This window comes from Macaca nemestrina, chromosome X (assembly GCF_043159975.1).
Source record: "Macaca nemestrina isolate mMacNem1 chromosome X, mMacNem.hap1, whole genome shotgun sequence".
Taxonomy (NCBI): domain Eukaryota; kingdom Metazoa; phylum Chordata; class Mammalia; order Primates; family Cercopithecidae; genus Macaca; species Macaca nemestrina.
The window spans coordinates 53,777,308-53,795,645 of NC_092145.1; the positions used below are offsets into that span (position 1 = coordinate 53,777,308).

Below are 18,338 nucleotides of genomic sequence, written 5' to 3' on the forward strand. Positions count from 1 at the left end.
TAGAGCACTGCTGGTGTGTGTGTGCATGTGTGTGTGTATGTATATTCACATGTATATATACACATGCACACATCTGTGCTGCTGTCCTGACAGGTACTGCTGTCCTTTGGCACACCTCTAGTGCTGACCACTGACCTTCTTCAGGCTCTCTCCCCTTTGCCTTTCATGAAATCTGGGCTTTTTCAAGGTGAAGGAGATGGTAGGTTGGCTGCTTTGCTGAGCCCTTCAGCAAGCAGACCATCATGGTGAAGTAAGAGGATCGTGGGCTTGGAGCCAGGTACTCCTGGGATTTGCATGGAAGTTCTCCCTCTTAGCAGTTATGTGAACTTCTAAGACTTTCAGGGCCTGTCTGAGGTTCAGCAACATTATCAGTAAAGCTGGGATTATGTCTCTACCTCACAATATTGTTGAGATCATTAAATGAGAAACCGTGGAGGAAGCACTTTACAGTGTCAGGCACATAGTAGGCATTCAAAAAATGTTAGTCCCTTCCCACCCTATACTCATTTTGATGTTCTTTAAGAATACTCTGACCATGGCCGGGCGCGGTGGCTCACGCCTATAATCCCAGCACTTCGGGAGGCCAAGGCAGGTGGATCACGAGGTCAGGAGTTCGAGACCAGCCTAGCCAACATGGGGAAACCCTGTTCTACTAAAAATACAAAAAATTAGCTGGGCATGGTGGCGAATGCCCCTAATCCCAGCTACCTGGGAGGCTGAGGCAGGAGAATTGCTTGAGAGGCGGAGGTTGCAATGAGCAGAGATCGCACCTCTGTACTCAAGCCTGGGCAACAGTATGAAACTCCATCTTAAAAAAAAAAAAAAAAAGAATACTCTGACCAGGCGCAGTGGCTCACACCTGTAATCCAAGCAATTTGGGAGGCCAAGGTGGGCAGATCGCTTGAGCTCAGGAGTTCAAGATCAGCCTGGGCAACATGGTGAGACCCACGTCTCTACTAAAAATACAAAAAAACAACCAGGCATGGTGGCACATGTCTGCGGTCCCAGCTACTTGGGAAGCTGAGGTGGGAGGATTGCTTGAGCCCAGGGGACAGAGGTGGCAGTGAGCCAAGATCATGCCACTACACTCCAGCCTGGGCGACAGAGTCAGACCCCGTCTCAGAAAAAATGAAAAAAGAAAGAAAAAGAAAAAAAAAAGGGAATAACCACCCAAGACAGCTTCTTTTTAAAAATAAATATAAAAAAGAATGCTCTAAGGTAAAATGCTTTCTGAAGTGGTTTCAAAGCCCACAGGCCCACCATGGTCTCTGCCCCAATAGTCCAATGTGCATAAAGCAAGCGGGTTTTGCAGGAGAATAATTTTTATTTTTGTATCATGATTAATCGCCACTTCTAAGCCCTGTCCTGTTTTCCATACTCAATCAATACTTCTCGACACTACTTCATTTATCAGGGAATAGTAATAATGACTGACATTTATGGAGCACATTCTATGTGCCAAGCACTGGGTTTGTCTATAGACATTTTCTCATTTAATCACCAAAACAACCCAATGACTTGGTATACCTGTGATCCACATGGATCAGATGAGGAAACAGATGTGCCAGATGAGGAAACTCAGACTCAGAGAAAGTAAGTACTTTTCCCAAAAATGTTTTTATGAAAACCTTCCTATTGCACAGCACTGTCCTAAGGGCAGAATCTCAGCTCACTGCAACCTCTGCCTCCCAGGTTCAAGCAATTCTCCTGCCTCAGCCTCCCAAGTAGCTGGGACTACAGGCGAGCGCCACCACACCTGGCTAATTTCTGTATTTGCAGCACAGCCAGGGTTTCACCATATTGGTCAGGCTAGACTTGAACTTCTGACCTCGTGATCTGCCTGCCTCGGCCTCCCAAAGTGCTGGGATTACAGGCGTGAGCCACCGCGCCCAGCCCTATATGGTAAATTTTTTAGAAGGCTGGTGTCTTGGAGAATGTGATTCACTCTATCCAGCAAGCAGAACTCCCTCACATGAAACCACTATTAAGAGATAGAGAACACGGGACTCATCTTCACTTCAGTCCATTCCAGAGGCAGGACATATAAGGTCAAGAGTGGTCATAGAGGGCTTCAAGGCTAAGGTGTCATTCAGTGAACCTGCCTACAGCCATAAGAGGGAGAATATGCAAACCCTGAAACAGATGACTATGGGAATTTTTAAATGAAAACAGGAAAATGCACATGTTATAATGTCAATTTTTAAAAGAGTAATTCAAGATTATATGTTCAAGATTTGTTGAAAAACTGGAGGAAAATATGCCAGAATGTCAACAGTAATTTCCTCTGGCTCATTTGTTTTCATATATATCTTTTTGTACTTTCATAAATTTCTAAAGTAAACATTGTTACTACATGATCAGCAAAACATACACCATTAGCAAAACTAGAAAAGAAAATCATCACTATATATGCCTTTAAGAAATGTGGTGCAGGCTGGGCACGGTGGCTCACGCCTGTAATCCCAGCACTTTGGGAGGCCGAGGCGGGCGGATCACAAGGTCAGGAGATCAAGACCATCCTGGCTAACACCGTGAAACCCCGTCTCTACTAAAAATACAAAAAATTAGCCGGGCGTGGTGGTGGGCGCCTGTAGTCCCAGCTACTCAGGAGGTTGAGGCAGGAGAATGGCATGAACCCAGGAGGCGGAGCTTGCAGTGAGCTGAGATCGTGCCCCTGCACTCCAGACTGGGCAACAGAGCAAGACTCCGTCTCAAAAAAAAAAAAAAAAGAAAAGAAAAGAAAGAAACATGATGCATAAACTTTTGTAATACCAAATGTGGGGCAATTTTTCAACTGCCTGTCAGTGAATTAGGAAACGCTGAACTGGGAAGGAAGTGCAGAATACAATAGAGCCAAAAAATGATGCTCAAGATGGGATGCAGAAAATATGTATTTAGAGCCACCTCTGTGCAAGGCGCAGTTAATCTTTAATCCATACCTAAGTCATAGTGATATGTGTCTGTACTTGTTTTTGTTTGCCTTATCCTGGGGAGTGAGACCCAACTCCTTCATTCTCCCAGGTATACTATGTATCCTCACAGCCCCTCTGAAATGGCAAAGAGTTCCAGTCTGAAGTCTGACCTTCCCAAGTGAACAAGCCGTTCTTACAGCTGGGAGGAAATAAACATGTGCCAAAAAGTAGGTTTTGGATACAGAGACAAGCATGACCATCTAAGACACAGGAGTGCAGGGAATGGAGGGCAGAAGCTGAAAGGGGAACATCTGAGGCTTAGATCCTTCAGAGAAGCCTTCCAAGATGCTGCTGCCTAGAGCTGAGATCTAGGAATCCTCCTGGCAGTTAATAAACTTCCAAGATCCCATGAATCGGATACAATCCATACTCTCTAAATATTTATTTTCTTCCTTCTGAGACTCTATCCCCTCTTCCTACACTAACCTTAAAGCTGCTTGCTAGTAACACAGGTCCCTAGCAGGGCCATGCCTCATTTGTGGAAGATAAATAGTTCTACTCTAGGATCAACAGCAACCCCTCACACAATGTCTAGCAAAGAGTCAATGCTCAACAAATATCTGTTGAATGAATGAACAAATGGATAGACGGATAGACAGAGGTTTGGTTAAAGCCTTGTCTGGAGATTATGGGCCATCAGTGTTTGATTTGCTTCTGTGGTTAGGCTGAGTCATTTTGGTTTCAAGCAGATAGTTGGTTAACAGTGACTGCAATGGGGCTAAGACAGAGAAAGGCTAGACTATTTGTCACATGCTCTTTAAATCTGAAGCAAAAAGAAATAAAATCAATGGATGGGGATAAGGGATATTGCTTCTGTCACATATTAGCTGAGTGGTGGTATAGAAACTGGTTCTCTTTTCTACAATCAAGTTTTCTCATTCTCCAAAATCCAATAGTGTTTATTAACTCAGAGTTGATTAGACCTCCTTAAAAACAACTAGCCCTATGTTTGACACAGAGCAATCATTCAGCAAGTATCAGTTTTCTTTCCACCAAAACTTCCCTACAGAAGATAAAACTTTGAGATCAACTAAATAGTGCAGCTAGCTAAAAAGCTCTCAAAAATGAGTCAGTAAGGAGAGAAATAAATAGGCATCTGTGTTATGATTGACATTCACTGTTACTCCTATGTAGTAGGAATGAGTCATCTGGTAGAGTCTGGGGTAGGAAGAAAAACCATAGCCCTATTTTTATTTACTCAGATGTCCGTAATATCTTATTACGTCTGCTCAAGGAAAGATATAGAACATTTGTCAGTGCCAGACCTATCACCATACAAGATGTAAGACCTTGGTGAAGTCAAGATGCCTCTCCTGTCTTCACCTCAGTAACAGGATAGCAACAAGTAGCTGTGTCAAACCAACCACCCAGGAATGTTGTGGAAGCCAATAAAAAAAATCTTCTCCATTCTTATATGGTAAGAAACATGTTATGTGAGCCCAAGGACAGATTTAAGAGTCATATTGCAAGTATAAGTCCTCCCCCTAGTTGTTACAGTAGTAACAATAAAAAGAGTTATTTAATATCTAATGGAGCAGGGCTAGATGTCATCCAAGAATCAAAAGTCACAAGTTCACAATCTTTGGAAATAAGAAAGCCATCCAAAATTAAGTGGCCTCTCGGTGGCAGGCAAAGTGCTTTAGCAATATTAACTCATTTAATTCTTAAGACAATTGGCTGGGCGCGGTGGCTCATGCCTATAATCCCAGCACTTTGGGAGGCCGAGGTGGGCAGATCACCTGAGGTCAGGAGTTTGAGACCAGCCTGGCCAACATGGTGAAACCTCATCTCTACTAAAAATACAAAAATCAGCCGAGCATGGTGGTGCATGCCTGTAGTCCCAGCTACTCGGGAGGCTGAGGTTGGAGAATCGCTTGAACCCAGGAGACTGAGGTTGCAGTGAGCCAAGATCACGTCATTGCACTCCAGCCTGGACAACAAGAACGAAATTCCATCTCAAAAAAAAAAAAAAAAAAGACAACCGAAAAGGTAGGCATTATTATACCCATGCTCTGGATGAGAAAACTGAGGATCATAGAAGATAAGTCATTGTCTCAGGATCAAATAGCTAACAAGTGGTGCAGCAGGGACTCAAAAGCAAGTCTGTCTGATTCCTATGACACCAGTTCTTACAGAAATACCACAACAGAGCTGGGCACAGTGGATCATGCCTGTAATCCCGGCAATTTGGGAAGCCAAGGCAGGAGGATTGCTTGAGTACAGGAGTTCGAGACCAGTCTGGGCAACATAGGGCGACCCCATCTCTACAAATAACTTAAAAAATTAGCCGGGCATGGTGGCACATGCTACTCGGGAGGCTGAGACAGGAGGACTGCCTGAGCCTGAAAGGTTGAAGCTACAGTGAGCTGTAATCACACCACTACACTCCAGCCTGGGTGACAGAGGCTCTGTCTCAAAAAAAAAAAAAGGAAAAGAAATACCAAAACAGAAGTGAAGGCCCGAGTATACATATCTAATTCAAGTGCAAGGGAAAAGGAAGAAATGTTCACTCCTAAGAGCTATTCTTTAACCACAGACTTCTTCAATCCTACTTTCCTGAATAAACTGTACATTTGAAGGGATATGAACATTTAATTGGCAGGGTTAAGTGTAGAGTCAGCATGAGTGCCTGAAGTGCCATGAACTCTCTCTCAAAAGGACACAAAAAGTAAAGAACAGAGAGGAATGGAGAGAAAAAGAAATATAGGAAAGGGTCAAGGGAAAGGGAAAGGAGACTGACAAAAGGAGCTAACCTTTGTCTTAACCTTTTTATTGAGATACAACAGTCACAGAATAACATGCACAAATCTCAAATGCGCAGCTTAATGAAATTGATATATGTATACACTGGTGTAACTAGACCAAGATATAGAACATCTCCATCGCCTCATAAGATTCCTTCATGCCCCTTCCTAGTTAATCCTCACCTCCAGAGGTAACCACTGATCTGAGTACTGAAAATGCACATTAATTTGCATTTCCTATAATATATAAATGTAGTAATACAGTATATACTCTCCTTTTTAATCTGACATATTTCACCCAGCATAATTATTTTGAGATTTGTCCATGTTGGTATATATATGAATGATTTATTCCATTTTATTGCTAAGTAGTATTGCATTTTATTGCTAAGTAGTATTCCCTTGCATTGATATACCACAGTTTATCTACTCACTTGTTTACTCACATTTGTCTGTTTCTAGTTTGGGGCAATTATAAATAAAATTGGTAAGAACATTGGTGTATACATCTTTATATACACATAAGCTTTCATTTCTCTTGAAATGAAATTCCTAGGAATGGAGTTGTTGAGTTATAGAATGCTCTACTTTGGATATAGTTTGTCCTCACCAAAACTCATGTTGAAATTTGATCCCTAATGTGGAATGTTGGGAGGTGAGGCCTAATGGAAGATGTTTGGGTCATGGGAGCAGATACCTCATGATTGGCTTGGTGCCATTCTCACGGTAGTGAGTGAGTTCTCCCTCTTTCAAAACTGGATTCATTCCCTTAGGAATGAATTAGTTCCCCACAAGAGTAGGATTTTATAAAGCCAGGATGCCTCTTGGGTTTTGCCTCTTCACATGTGTTCATTTCCCCTTTGACCTTCTCTGCCATGTCAAGAAAGCTCTCAGCCAGGTGTAGTGGCTCATGCCTGTAATCCCAGCACTTTAGGAGGTCGAGGCAAGCAGATCACCTGTGATCAGGAGTTCGAGACCAGCCTGGCCAACATGGTGTAACCCCATCTCTACTAAAACTACAAAAAAATTAGCCAGACACGGTGGCGTGCACCTGTAGTCCCAGTTACTCAGGAGGCTGAGGCAGGAGAACTGTTTGAACCTGGGAAGTGGAGGTTGCAGTGAGCCGAGATTGCACCGCTGCACTCCAGCCTGGGCGACAGAGCAAGACTTTGTCTTGAAAAAAAAAGAGAGAGAGAGAGAAAGCTCTCACCAGAAGCTGAGGCCATGCCCTTGAACTTCCCAGTCTGCAAAACTAAATAAACCTCTAAATAAACCTCTTTTCTTTATAAATTACGCAGTCTCAGGTATTCTGTTTTAATAACACAAAATAAACTAAGACACAGAGTAAACATGTTTAGCTATAGAAGATTTTAAAAATACTGAGTCTTAGACCTCTATTCCCTTCCTAGCCTGGCTTTTTTATTTTAGGGATGTTAACTTTACTTTTCCCCACAAAATGAAAATTATATGTACTCTCTATAGAAAATCGGAAAATACAGCAAACTAGAAGGAAAGGAAATCAAAACTCTTGTAACCTAGGGTTCAAATAAGCTCTCTCCTTTCTGAGATTTGGCATTGACTCGAGAATGCAGCTAGAGAGTTTCTGGAAAAGTCACTGGACAGACCATCAAGCATAAAACCAACTTACAAATCCATGGAGATGGTCTCTATGAAAGAGTCAGAGTCTAATATACTGAAAGGCTTGATTTGAACAGAGCCTCTACTCAGGCCCAGAAAGGCAAACAACTCCATGTTCACTGCCAGCCTTCCTAAACATTCTTACTACATAGCCGAGTGGGCAAAGAAACACAAAGCACAGTTTATTCCTATTCTGGCAACTGAGCTTGTGCCTACTGAAGAAAAAAAAAATGCTTAGATCACCTTTTAACATGTGCTACACCCATACAATGGAATGCAATGTAGTCCTTAAATGTGATTATACAGATCTATGTTTATCAATGAAAAAGTATGATCAGGACTTATTTTTAGGATATATTTTAGAGTGATGGTTAAGATCATAGGCTTTAGAGTCAGACTACCTGGCTCCAAACCTAGCTCTTTGTCCTTAAACAAATGACACAACTTTGCTGTACCTCCATTTCACCATCTGTGACAAGCGGGTGATAATAATAATACCTACCTCATAGAGCTGCTTAGGGGATTAAATAAAACACTAGAACACTTAGAGAAGCACTTAGAAAAAATAAAGCTTGGCTCATAGTAAATTTACCATCAACAACCAGAAGTGAGCCATCAACATTTCTCAGCAGTCCTTCTATATTTCTCTGGTCAACCTACAATCTGCCCTCACCCTTACAACTCATTGAACCTTCTCCATTCTCTTTAGCCTTCCAACTCCTCCTCCTTATTATCTCTACATGCAGATGACCACACCCTCATTTACAGAAAAAATAATGGGGTTGGGGGACTCTTCAGAAGGAAGTTCTCTCTCATCTTCCTAACACCAAAATAAATCAACTATACCTGCACACATCCTACCAGCAGTTAGTTCCTCAATTAAGGCAGATACTCTTGCCTTCTAGTGAACACTAATTCCTCCACCTAAGCTTTCGATTCCAGATGCTCCTCTTTCTTAACAAATGTACACTATGATTTATCCTATCTCTCTGCTGTATTTTTAACCACTCACTCCCTACAGACCCTTAATTGTAAACTTTACACATCCACAAAATTTCTCCCTATTAAAAAAAGTCTTCGGCTGGGTGTAGTAGCTCAAGACTGTAATCCCAGCACTTTGGGAGGCTAAGGCAGACAGATTGCTTGAGCCCTGGAATTCAAGACCAGCCTGGGTAACATGGCGAGACTCTGTCTCTACAAAAAATACAAAAATTAGCCCAGCGTGGTGGTGTGCGCGCCTGTAGTCCCAGCTACTCAGGAGACGGAGGTGGAAGAATCGCCTGAGCCCAGGAAGTCAAGGCTGCAGTGAGCTGTGACTGTGTCACTACACTCCAGCCTGGGCAACAGCATGAGACCCCGTTTCAAAAAATAATAACAATAATAAATTTAAAAGGCCTCTCTTGACCCCTAGTCTCACTTCTGCTTCTACCCTGACTTTTCCATGCCCTTCACAGCCAAACTGCTTCAAATAGTTGCCTATACTCTTTGTTTCCATTAACTTGCCTACCGGCCGGGCGCAGTAACTCACACCTGTAATCCCAGCACTTTGGGAGGCTGAGGTGGGCGGATCACCTGAGGTCAGGAGTTCGAGACCAGCCTGGATAACATGGCAAAACCCCTTTTCTACTAAAAATACAAAAAATTAGCCAGGCATGGTGGCGCGTGCCTGTAATCCCAGCTACCTGGGAGGCTGAGGCAGGAGAATTGCTTGAACCCGGGAGACGGAGGTTGCAGTGAGCCGAGATCGCACCATTGCACTCCAGCTTGGGCAACAAGAGTGAAACTCCATCTCAAAAAAAAAAAAAAAAAAAAAAAGGTGCCTTCCTCTCTCTGCTAACCACACTCCAATCCATTCCATTCTAGATTTCTGCCCTGTCATTCCATGAAAATAGATCTGTCCAGGACACCAATGCCTCCATATTCTTAAATTTTACCAGTCCACATCTTATTTGACCTCTGAGCAGCAATGGACATTGTTAACAGTCCATTCCCTACTTCTTGAAACAGTTTCTTTTTTGGCTTCAATGACACAAGTCCTTTCTAACTTTCTTTTAAACCTCCCTGCTGCTGTTTCCCAGTCTCCTTTGCAGCATGACCCTCCCGTACTCAATATGAAATACTGGAGTTTCTCAAGGCTCCCTCTTTGATCTCCTACATTCTCATTCTGATACTCTCTGGCCTAGACAACCTTATCCCCACACATGGCTTGAATTATCACCTATATCCATACAGCACACAATTTATATATCCAGTATATAGGCCCCTTCTAAGCTCTAGATCCATCCATCCATCTATATAACTTCTCTTGGGTGTTCTCAAAGATACGTCAAACACAACATGTCTAAGACTAAACTCACAATCCTCATACCTGAACTTAGTATTCAATGTGATCTTAAACGTCCTGCTTCTTAATGCTGTTACTCCAAACATCCAGTTGTACAAGCCAGAAACTGAGAAGTCACCCTTGATCGCTCACTCTCACTGTAAGATATAGGGGGGAGTAAACAAAGTGCGGATTTTCCTATACTCTCTATTTAACACAGAATGCTTCTGTAGCCCCAGATGTATGGGAGAATTTTCCCGTATACCAAGCAATCAATTTTGCAGCAGACGCCAGCTGGATGTCCTCTAACTGAATTCAGTTGTCACTACCTACCTGGAGATAGTGTCAGATCCCATAGTTTGAGAGCTCAGGCTCACAAGACTGCTCTCCACTTCAGATGCCAGGTTGTAAGCTGTGCTTCTGACTGACCCACTATAAATCAGGGTTCCCATGACCCTCTCCTTGGGTTTGATTAATTTGCTAGAGAGGGTCACAGAACTCTGAAAAACATGTTTACAGGTTTATTATAAAGGATATTACAAAGCATATAGATGGACAGCCAGATGGAACAGTCACATAGGGCAAGGTACAGGATAAGGGGCACCAAGCTTCCATGCCCTCTCCAGGAACAGCACCCTCTAGGAACCTCCATGTGTTCACTATCCATAAGCTCTCCAAACCCAGTTCTTTCACGTTTTTATAGAGGCTTTACGGCCAGGCACGGTGGCTCACGCCTGTAATCCCAGCACTTTGGGAGGCCGAGGTGGGCGGATCACATAAGGTCAGGAGTTCGAGACCAGCCTGGCCAACATGGCAAAACCCCGTCTCTACTAAAAATACAAAATTAGCTGGGCATGGTGGTGCATGCCTGTAACCCCAGCTACTTGGGAGGCTGAGGCAGGAGAATCACTTGAACCCAGGAGATGGAGGTTGCAGTGAGGCAAGATCATACCGTTGCACTCCAGCCTGGGCAACAAGAGTGAGACTCTGTCTCAAAATATAAAAATTAAAAATTAAAAATAAATAAAATAGAGGCTTTACTACGTAGGCATGATTGATTACATCATTGGCCACTGCTAGTCAATTTAACCTTCAGCTCCTCTCCCTTCCCCAGAGGTTGGGGATGTGGTAAAAAAGTCTCAACTCTCTAATGCTGCCTTGACCAGCCCCCTATCCTAAATCTACCTAGGAGCCTCAGCCACCAGTTATCTTTTTAGCATGCAGAAGATACTCTTTTTTATTTCTATTTCTATTTTTATTTTTTTGAGACGGAGTTTCGTTCTTGTTGCCCAGGCTGGAGCGCACAGGCGCGATCTCAGCTCACTGCAACCTCCACCTCCCAGGTTCAAGCGATTCTCCTGCCTCAGCCTCCCAAGTAGCTAGGATTACAGGCATGCGTCACCACGCCCAGCTAATTCTGTATTTTAAGTAGAGATGGGGTTTCACCATGTTGGTCAGGCTGGTCTCAAACTCCTGACCCCCAGTGATCCACCCACCTCAGCCTCCCAAAGTGCTGGGATTATAAGCATAAGCCACCACACCCGGGGCAAAAGATACACTTATCACCTCAGAGATTCTAAGGGTTTTAAAAGCTGTAATTCGGGAAAATGAGGATAAAGACTACCATGGTTTGAACGTTTGTCTTCTCCAAAACTCATGTTAAAATTTAATTACCCGATGGGCATGGTGGCTCATACCTGTAATCCCAGAACTTTGGGGGGCCGATATGGGTGGATCACCTAAGGTCAGGAGTTCGAGACCAGCCTGGTCAACATGGTGAAACCTTGTCTCTACTGAAAATACAAAAATTAGCTGGGCATGGTGGCGGGCGCCTGTAATCCCAGCTACTAGGGAGGCTGAGGCAGGAGAATCGCTTGAACCTGGGAGGTGGAGGTTGCAGTGAGTTGAGATTGCGCCACTGCACTCCAGCCTGGGCAACAGAGTGAGACTCCATCGCAAAATAAATAAATAAATAAATAAATAAACAAACAAAATAAAAATAAAAAATTTAATTGCCATTATAATGAAACCATCTTTGCAAAATTATAACTGAGGAAATTATGACAGTGAAAGAAATCAGACCTAACCAACTCCACCTTGCTTCTAACCTTTAAGCTGTCCTTGCTCATTCTTGGGCGTAGGTCAAACTAACTTTGGGAAGGAATTCAGTTTGTGGATTGATTCTGAAACAAAATGAATCATAGGCCTTTCCCAAAGAAAAGACCCCCTTCTTGCCTGGGGACTAGTCTGCCTTTGCAGGACTAACAAATTAGCTACAAGATTAGAAATTACAGTTTAGGGGTCATGCAGCCTCTGGCTCCAAGAGTCTGAACCTCCCCAAATTGCTCCTGGGGATAACATCACTATTGTAAAACCTAAAATCAGCCCTTGAGATACTTTTCAGACCCTACACTCCATGGATGAGCTGACACCACCCAGATCTGTAATCTGGCTCAACCAGTTCTGCCATCCCACCCAGGAACACAAAACTGCAAGAAAGACTAACTTCAACCCTCTATGATTCCATCTCCAACCTGACCAATGAGCACTCCCGTACTTCCCAAGCCGCTACCTGCCAAATTATCTTTAAAAACTCTGATCCCAGCCAGGCACAGTGGCTCACGCCTGTAATCCCAGCACTTTGAGAGGCTGAGGTGGGCAGTCCACTTGGGGTCAGGAGTTCGAGACCAGCCTGGCCAACATGGTGAAACCCCATCTCTACTAAAAAATACAAAAATTAGACCGGCATAGTGGCGGGCACCTGTAATCCCAGCTACTCGGAAGGCTGAGACAGGAGAATCGCTTGAACCCGGGAGGCAGAGGTTGCAGTTAGCTGAGATCACACCATTGCAGTCCAGCCTGGGCAACAGAGCAAGACTCTGTCTCAAAAATAATAATAATAATAACTGATCCCCCAAATGCTCTGGGAGACTGATTTAAGTAATAATAAAACTCTGGTCTCCTGCACAGTCGGCTGTGTGTGAATTACTCTTTCTCCATTGCAACTCTCCTGTCTTGATAAATCGGCTCAGTCTACGCAGCAGGCAAGGTGAGCCCACTGGGCAGTTACAGTAGCAGTGTTAAAAGGTGAGACTTTTAAGAGGTGATTAAGTCATGAGGGCTCTACCCTCACAGGTGGGATTAATGCCATTATAAAAGGGCAAGATTGGTCTCCTCTTGCTCTATCTCTTGGCCCTTCTTTCTATCTTCTGCCATGTCACGATCTAGCCTTCCTCTCCTCTGGAGGACACAGTGTGTGAAAGGACCATCTTGGAAAAAGAGAATGGCCTCACCAGACACCAAACCCGCCCACACCTTAACCTTAGACTTCCTAGCTTCCAGAACTGTGAGGCAATAAATTTCCGTTTATAAATTACCCACTCTCGGGTATTGTTACAGCAGCACAAAACAAACTAAAATAAAGATTAAATGTGTACTTCACAATATCACACTCTCATCCTCCCAATTCCAATCCATTGCCAAGTCCTGAGGATTTTACCTACTAAGAAACCCTAAAATATATCAATCCACTCCATGTAAACCACAGCTACTGTAGTGCAAGGTACTATTACCTCTACTCTAGATTGCTGAAATGGCTCCTAATGAAACTCTCCAGTACATTCTGACTCCTTCCCAATCCTTTATCCACCACACTGTAGCCAGGGAAATATTTTCTTTTTCTTGCTTTTTTTTTTTTTTTTTTTTTTTAAGACAGAGTTTTGCTCTTGTTGCCCAGGCTGGAGTGCAATGGTGTGATCTCAGCTCACCACAACATCCGCCTCCCAGGTTCAAGTGATTCTCCTGCCTCACCCTCCCGAGTAGCTGGGATTACAGGCATGAGTCACCACGCCTGGCTAACTTATTGTATTTTTAGTAGTGACAGGGTTTCACCATGTTGGCCAGGCTGGTCTCCAATGACCGACCTCAGGTGATCCACCCACCTCAGCCAAAGTGCTGGGATTACAGGCATGAGCCACTGCGCCTGGCCCCCAGGGCAATATTTTCAGACAAATCTGATTCTTCTCCTCATCCCACAGGGCTTCCAATGGTTCTCAGGATATAGATTGAATGGCTTAAGGTGGCTTGTAAGGCCCTACATGCCCTGACCCCCACCACACTGCTGTCCCTACTGCCTGTTGAACTCCAGCCACTTTCATTCAGTCTCTTTTACTCACCATGCTATCTCTGAACACATAGCCTCAAACCAGCTCCTCCAATTCTCACCTCCAATCTAATTAGCCACTATTCTTCCTTTAGCTCTCAGCTCAATAATTGCTTCTTTGAAGCAATTCCTGACCACCTTGACTAGTCGAATACCCCTATTTTACAGGCTCTCATTGCACCATGTACCCTCCTTTTCATACTTGTCCTCATTGCAATACACTTGTATGGCTATTTGCTTGCGACTTGGCTCCCCACTGTACTATGAGCTCTTTGAGGACAGGGACTTAATAGGTGTTTTTGCTCAAATTTCCTCAGCACCCAGCACAAGGCCTGGAAATAAATTGGTGTTTTTTTGTTTGTTTGTTTGTTTGTTTTGTTTTGTTTTGAGTCGGAGGCTCACTCTGTCACCCAGGCCAGAGTGCAGTGGCGCAATCTTGGCTCATTGCAACCTCTGCCTCCTGCATTCAAGTGATTCTCCTGCTTCAGCCTCCCAAGTAGCTGGGATTACAGGCGCACACCACCATGCCCAGTTAATTTTTGTATTTTTAGTAGAGAAAGGGGTTTCACCATGTTGGCCAGGCTGGTCTCAAACTCCTGACCTCATGTGATCCACCCGCCTTGGCCTCACAGAGTGCTGGGATTACAGGTGTGAGCCACTGCACCTGGTGAATTGGCAGACTTTTTAAAAAGAATTGTACCCCAGCAGGTCAGGCTAATATATACTACTAGAAGCACTGTCTGAGAGTGTCTTCTGCCAAACGGAAACAGAGCCAGACACTAGCCAAAAGCAGTAAAGGCATATTTTGAGTACTATTGTAATAGGGGAAAAGAGACTTTAGTATAGAATTAAGCTCAATCCAAAGACAAGTAGGGCAAGTGTGGATTTACAGTCAAGCAGCAGAGTGAGGGAGCCAGTAGAAAGAAAATTCCTAAGGGGAGAGAGACATCAAGGGTAGGGGGATTCTTGCTCAACTGACTAAACAGGATCCTTGCCCAAGGCAGGACAAGGTGATCAGGCATCAAGGGTGGGGGAATTTCTTAGCAGGATTCTTGCTAAAACTGGGCTAGGCAGGCCGAGGACAGGGCCCAAGGACAAGGCATAGTTGAAAAGAAGGCTCAGAGGAGCCTGTCCAAAGTTTGCTCAAAGAGAGAGACTTTGTTACTTTCTCAGGCCAGTGTATGTTTCTTTATCTTTATGTCTTACTTTGCTGCTAGTCTCCCCACAAAATAGATCATATCCCCACTACTCTTTACTTATTATTCCAAAGGCATTTTAAGAGCTTGAGTTATAATTTATATTTCATAAAGTTCTCCTCCTTTTCAATTGCAAATTCAATAGTTTTTAGTAATTTATAGAGTTGTGCAAACGATCACCACATTTTCGTTATCTCTAAAAGACGCTCCATGCCCATTTGCAGCCACTCCCAGTTCCCACCCCATAGCTGCTTTTGAAAGCCATCATATTTGCCTGAGGATGAAAGGTACAGCCTCACTGGAAAAGCAAAAATCAAAACTACCACGCGTGAAATAATTTGAGAACCACCAAGCACTAATTGTGCATTTCTGATTATTTGCTCAAAAACATTTAAAGACAAATCAATGTGAACTAAGGAGTGGGGGGAGGTTTCAAGGAAAAGGTAGAACATTTTAAGGTTTTTCTGCAGAGGAAAAAGTGCGCAAAAAAAAAAAAAAGGAAAAGGAATTGGAGTTGAAAAATACTCCAACGAACGAACCAACATGTTTTCAGAACTTTTTGAAGTTCCAATATGGTGCTGTCATGGTCGGTGAGCTGTCTGTCCTTGATCCAGCAAGCAATGTGAGTTTCTAGAACAGAAGGATAAGGATTTATCGCAAGCCATAAAAGTTGAAGCAACACTCAACTGAAAATAAACATGTATTGAGCGCCTACTGTGTGTCAAGCAAGGGGCTCTGCGTAGGAAAAAAGGGGCTCTGCGTAGGAAAAAAACGGCTCCCCGCAGCTCCCCCTGCCCGGGCCAGGTGGCTGCATGCCGCCTTCCACCTACTCCCTGGACTGCCCTGGGGCTGAGAACGCCCCTGGCGCGAGAAGCTGGACTCCCCCCGGGGACCGGCCCGAGATCACTCGGAGCCCGGGCGCCCGGCACAGGTCAGACGCAAGGGGGACACAGCTGGGGCCGGCCCTTCCTTCCCTTCTCCTGTCGCACGACTAGGCCTGCGCCCGGTCCCGACCTGCCGCCCTCCCCCTCCTCCCAGTGAGACCGAAAAGAGCCCGAAGGGCCTGGGAGGGAGGGCGGGTGAGGTTCCCAGGCCTTTCCAGATGCCCTGCCATGTTTGGCAAAGCGATTGTCTTCCCTCTCGGAGCTCCGCGGACACCCGACCCCTCTTCCTCTCCTTCGCCACCTTCCGTTATTCGCCACGCTGGCCACTTCCCCTCTGCTGCCTCCCGCTGAAGCCCCAGCCCGGCCGCGGCCGCCATTTCCCGGCAGCCTCTTCCCTGTGCCTTTAGCCCTGAAAGGAAATGTACTGGGGCGGGGCGGGGGGCGCTGTGTGAGGGTCTCCGGAAAGCCGCCGGGGAGGAGGGATGGATTTTTTCCAAACTCTCTCCGCTCTCCCGAAGCCCCCTACCTCACCCTTTCTCCCCGCCTTCTTGTGGGCTTGGGAGCGAGAGAGGAGGAGCTGGTCCTAGCACTGGTCACCGCCACCCTCACCCCACAGATCCTGGGGCACGAGTACCCTTACACCACCCCATAAGGATCCCAGCCATGTCCTCTGTCCTTCTCCGGAGCTCATTTCCTCCTCTCCTCCAGCTTCCTGCCCTTTCCCCAAGACAAAGTTGATGTTTACCCTCCCTGAGACTCAATTTCCTCATCTCTAAAGTGGTATGACACGTAAAGACATCTTGTATATGTGAAACATGCCCTGTGCAAAAGAGGGGGAGCAGGAAGAGGGATGGAGGGAGAAAAAGGGCCCTGGAAAAAGGGTCCTTGGAATGTACGGGTAGATGTTGTAAAGAATGTATCGGTCAGAGCATTAGGATAGGTCAGTGGTTCAGAAAATAATTACTGAATATATTATTTTGATTCTTAGATGTTATCTCTCAGTACTTATCTCTTCTTTCAGAAGCCTAACATTCTCTTCTCAGAGGGCCAGAGCGATGTGTGTTCTGTGCATTTATCTATGATGACCACTGCTGTGACGGAGGTGGTGGGGCGTCCATTCACAGGCTGCAGGCACAGGGACAACATAACTGTGGAGTCCTAATTAGAAAAAAGAAGTCAGGCTGGCTGGAGCAGGGGAAGGCAAAGAGAGAAAGCAAATAAGCTACAAATTTGTCTTTCTTCATGGTCCAGAACATGTAAACAAAAAGAGGAAGCAGATAAGCTATACGTCTGCTTTTCTTTATAGCCCAGGACATGCGGCTTCCTGCACAGATAACATACATAACTCACAAACTTCCTGCTCACTATCAAACGCCTCAATTTATCAAACACCCCAGCTGACAGAAGAATGCAAGTTAGCTCCCTACTGCCTTGGCTTTCTCAATCAGCCCAAAAACCATCCTGTAAAATCTCCAGCAAGCCTTTGTTTCTTTGCAGTCGGCTCCTCTCTTGCAGGCTGCCCGTTGCCTTCTCGAAATGTATTTTCCTACTTTCTCTAATAAATCTGCCTTTCTTTACCTACAACTGTCTTGGTAAATTCTTCTACCCCTGCACCACCAGCCCAGTTAGTCGACACTCCCCCGCAACGATAACCCCTCACCTTCCCAGCGGAGCCCTGCACCATGCTAACCTGAGCCCCTTGGACTTGCCTGCTTTGCACTCACGAGAAGACAATTTTGGTCAGTGTGGGAGCAGCTTGTAAAGGGCTCTTGTGACACTCCTGGCCTGGTATAAGGCACAGCAAGTGGAATTTCCTTCCATCAGCAGCTGTTTTGCAATAGCCCTGGAGGCTCATCTTGAAGAAACCTTCATTTTAGCTGACAGCGCTAGGAATTCTACCTGATGGAAAAGGAGCTTGATTTATAAACACGTTCACAATGCATTTTCATATCACTTTGCTGGGTAGAGAAGGCAGAGAAGATATGTCATGCTTACACATGGAATTGTCTTTGTTTTGGTTACTTCCTTTAGGGTTGGATGAGTGAATGCAGGAATCAATGAATGGGTGGATAACGGAATCCATGTATCCATCAGCCAGTAGTTCCCTGCAGCAGAACCACCCTGAGCACTTGTTAAAACACAGCTTATTGGCCGGACAGAGGTTCACACCTGTAATCCCAGCACTTTGAGAGGTCGAGGCAGGAGGATCTCTTGAGCCTAGGAGTTCGAGACTAGCCTAGGCAACATAGTGAGATCCCGTCTCTATAAAAATCATTTTAAAAATAACTGGGCTTGGTGGTACTCACCTGTGGTCCCAGCTACTCAAGAGGCTGAGGTGGGAATATCGCTTGAGCCTGGAATTCAAGGCTGCAGTGAGCCGAGATCGCACCACCGCACTCCAGCCTGGGCAACAGAGCGA

At 44.9% G+C, this 18,338-nt stretch overlaps 1 long non-coding RNA gene across 4 annotated transcripts; it reads right to left on the bottom strand.

Annotated features, from left to right (window-relative positions):
- Positions 1–2,497: 2,497 nt before the first annotated feature.
- On the bottom strand, positions 2,498–18,338 carry LOC105499318 (uncharacterized). Of its 4 annotated transcripts, XR_003013642.2 has the most exons (4): positions 18,226–18,338; positions 17,629–17,818; positions 16,221–17,077; positions 2,498–15,665 (listed from the first exon to the last, which is right to left on the bottom strand). It is a non-coding gene; the product is annotated as an uncharacterized lncRNA (long non-coding RNA). The 4 variants fall into 4 exon arrangements; XR_011618070.1 differs by having other exon boundaries at positions 2,499–17,077; XR_011618072.1 differs by lacking the exon at positions 18,226–18,338 and adding an exon at positions 17,915–18,219 and having other exon boundaries at positions 2,499–17,077; positions 17,629–17,814.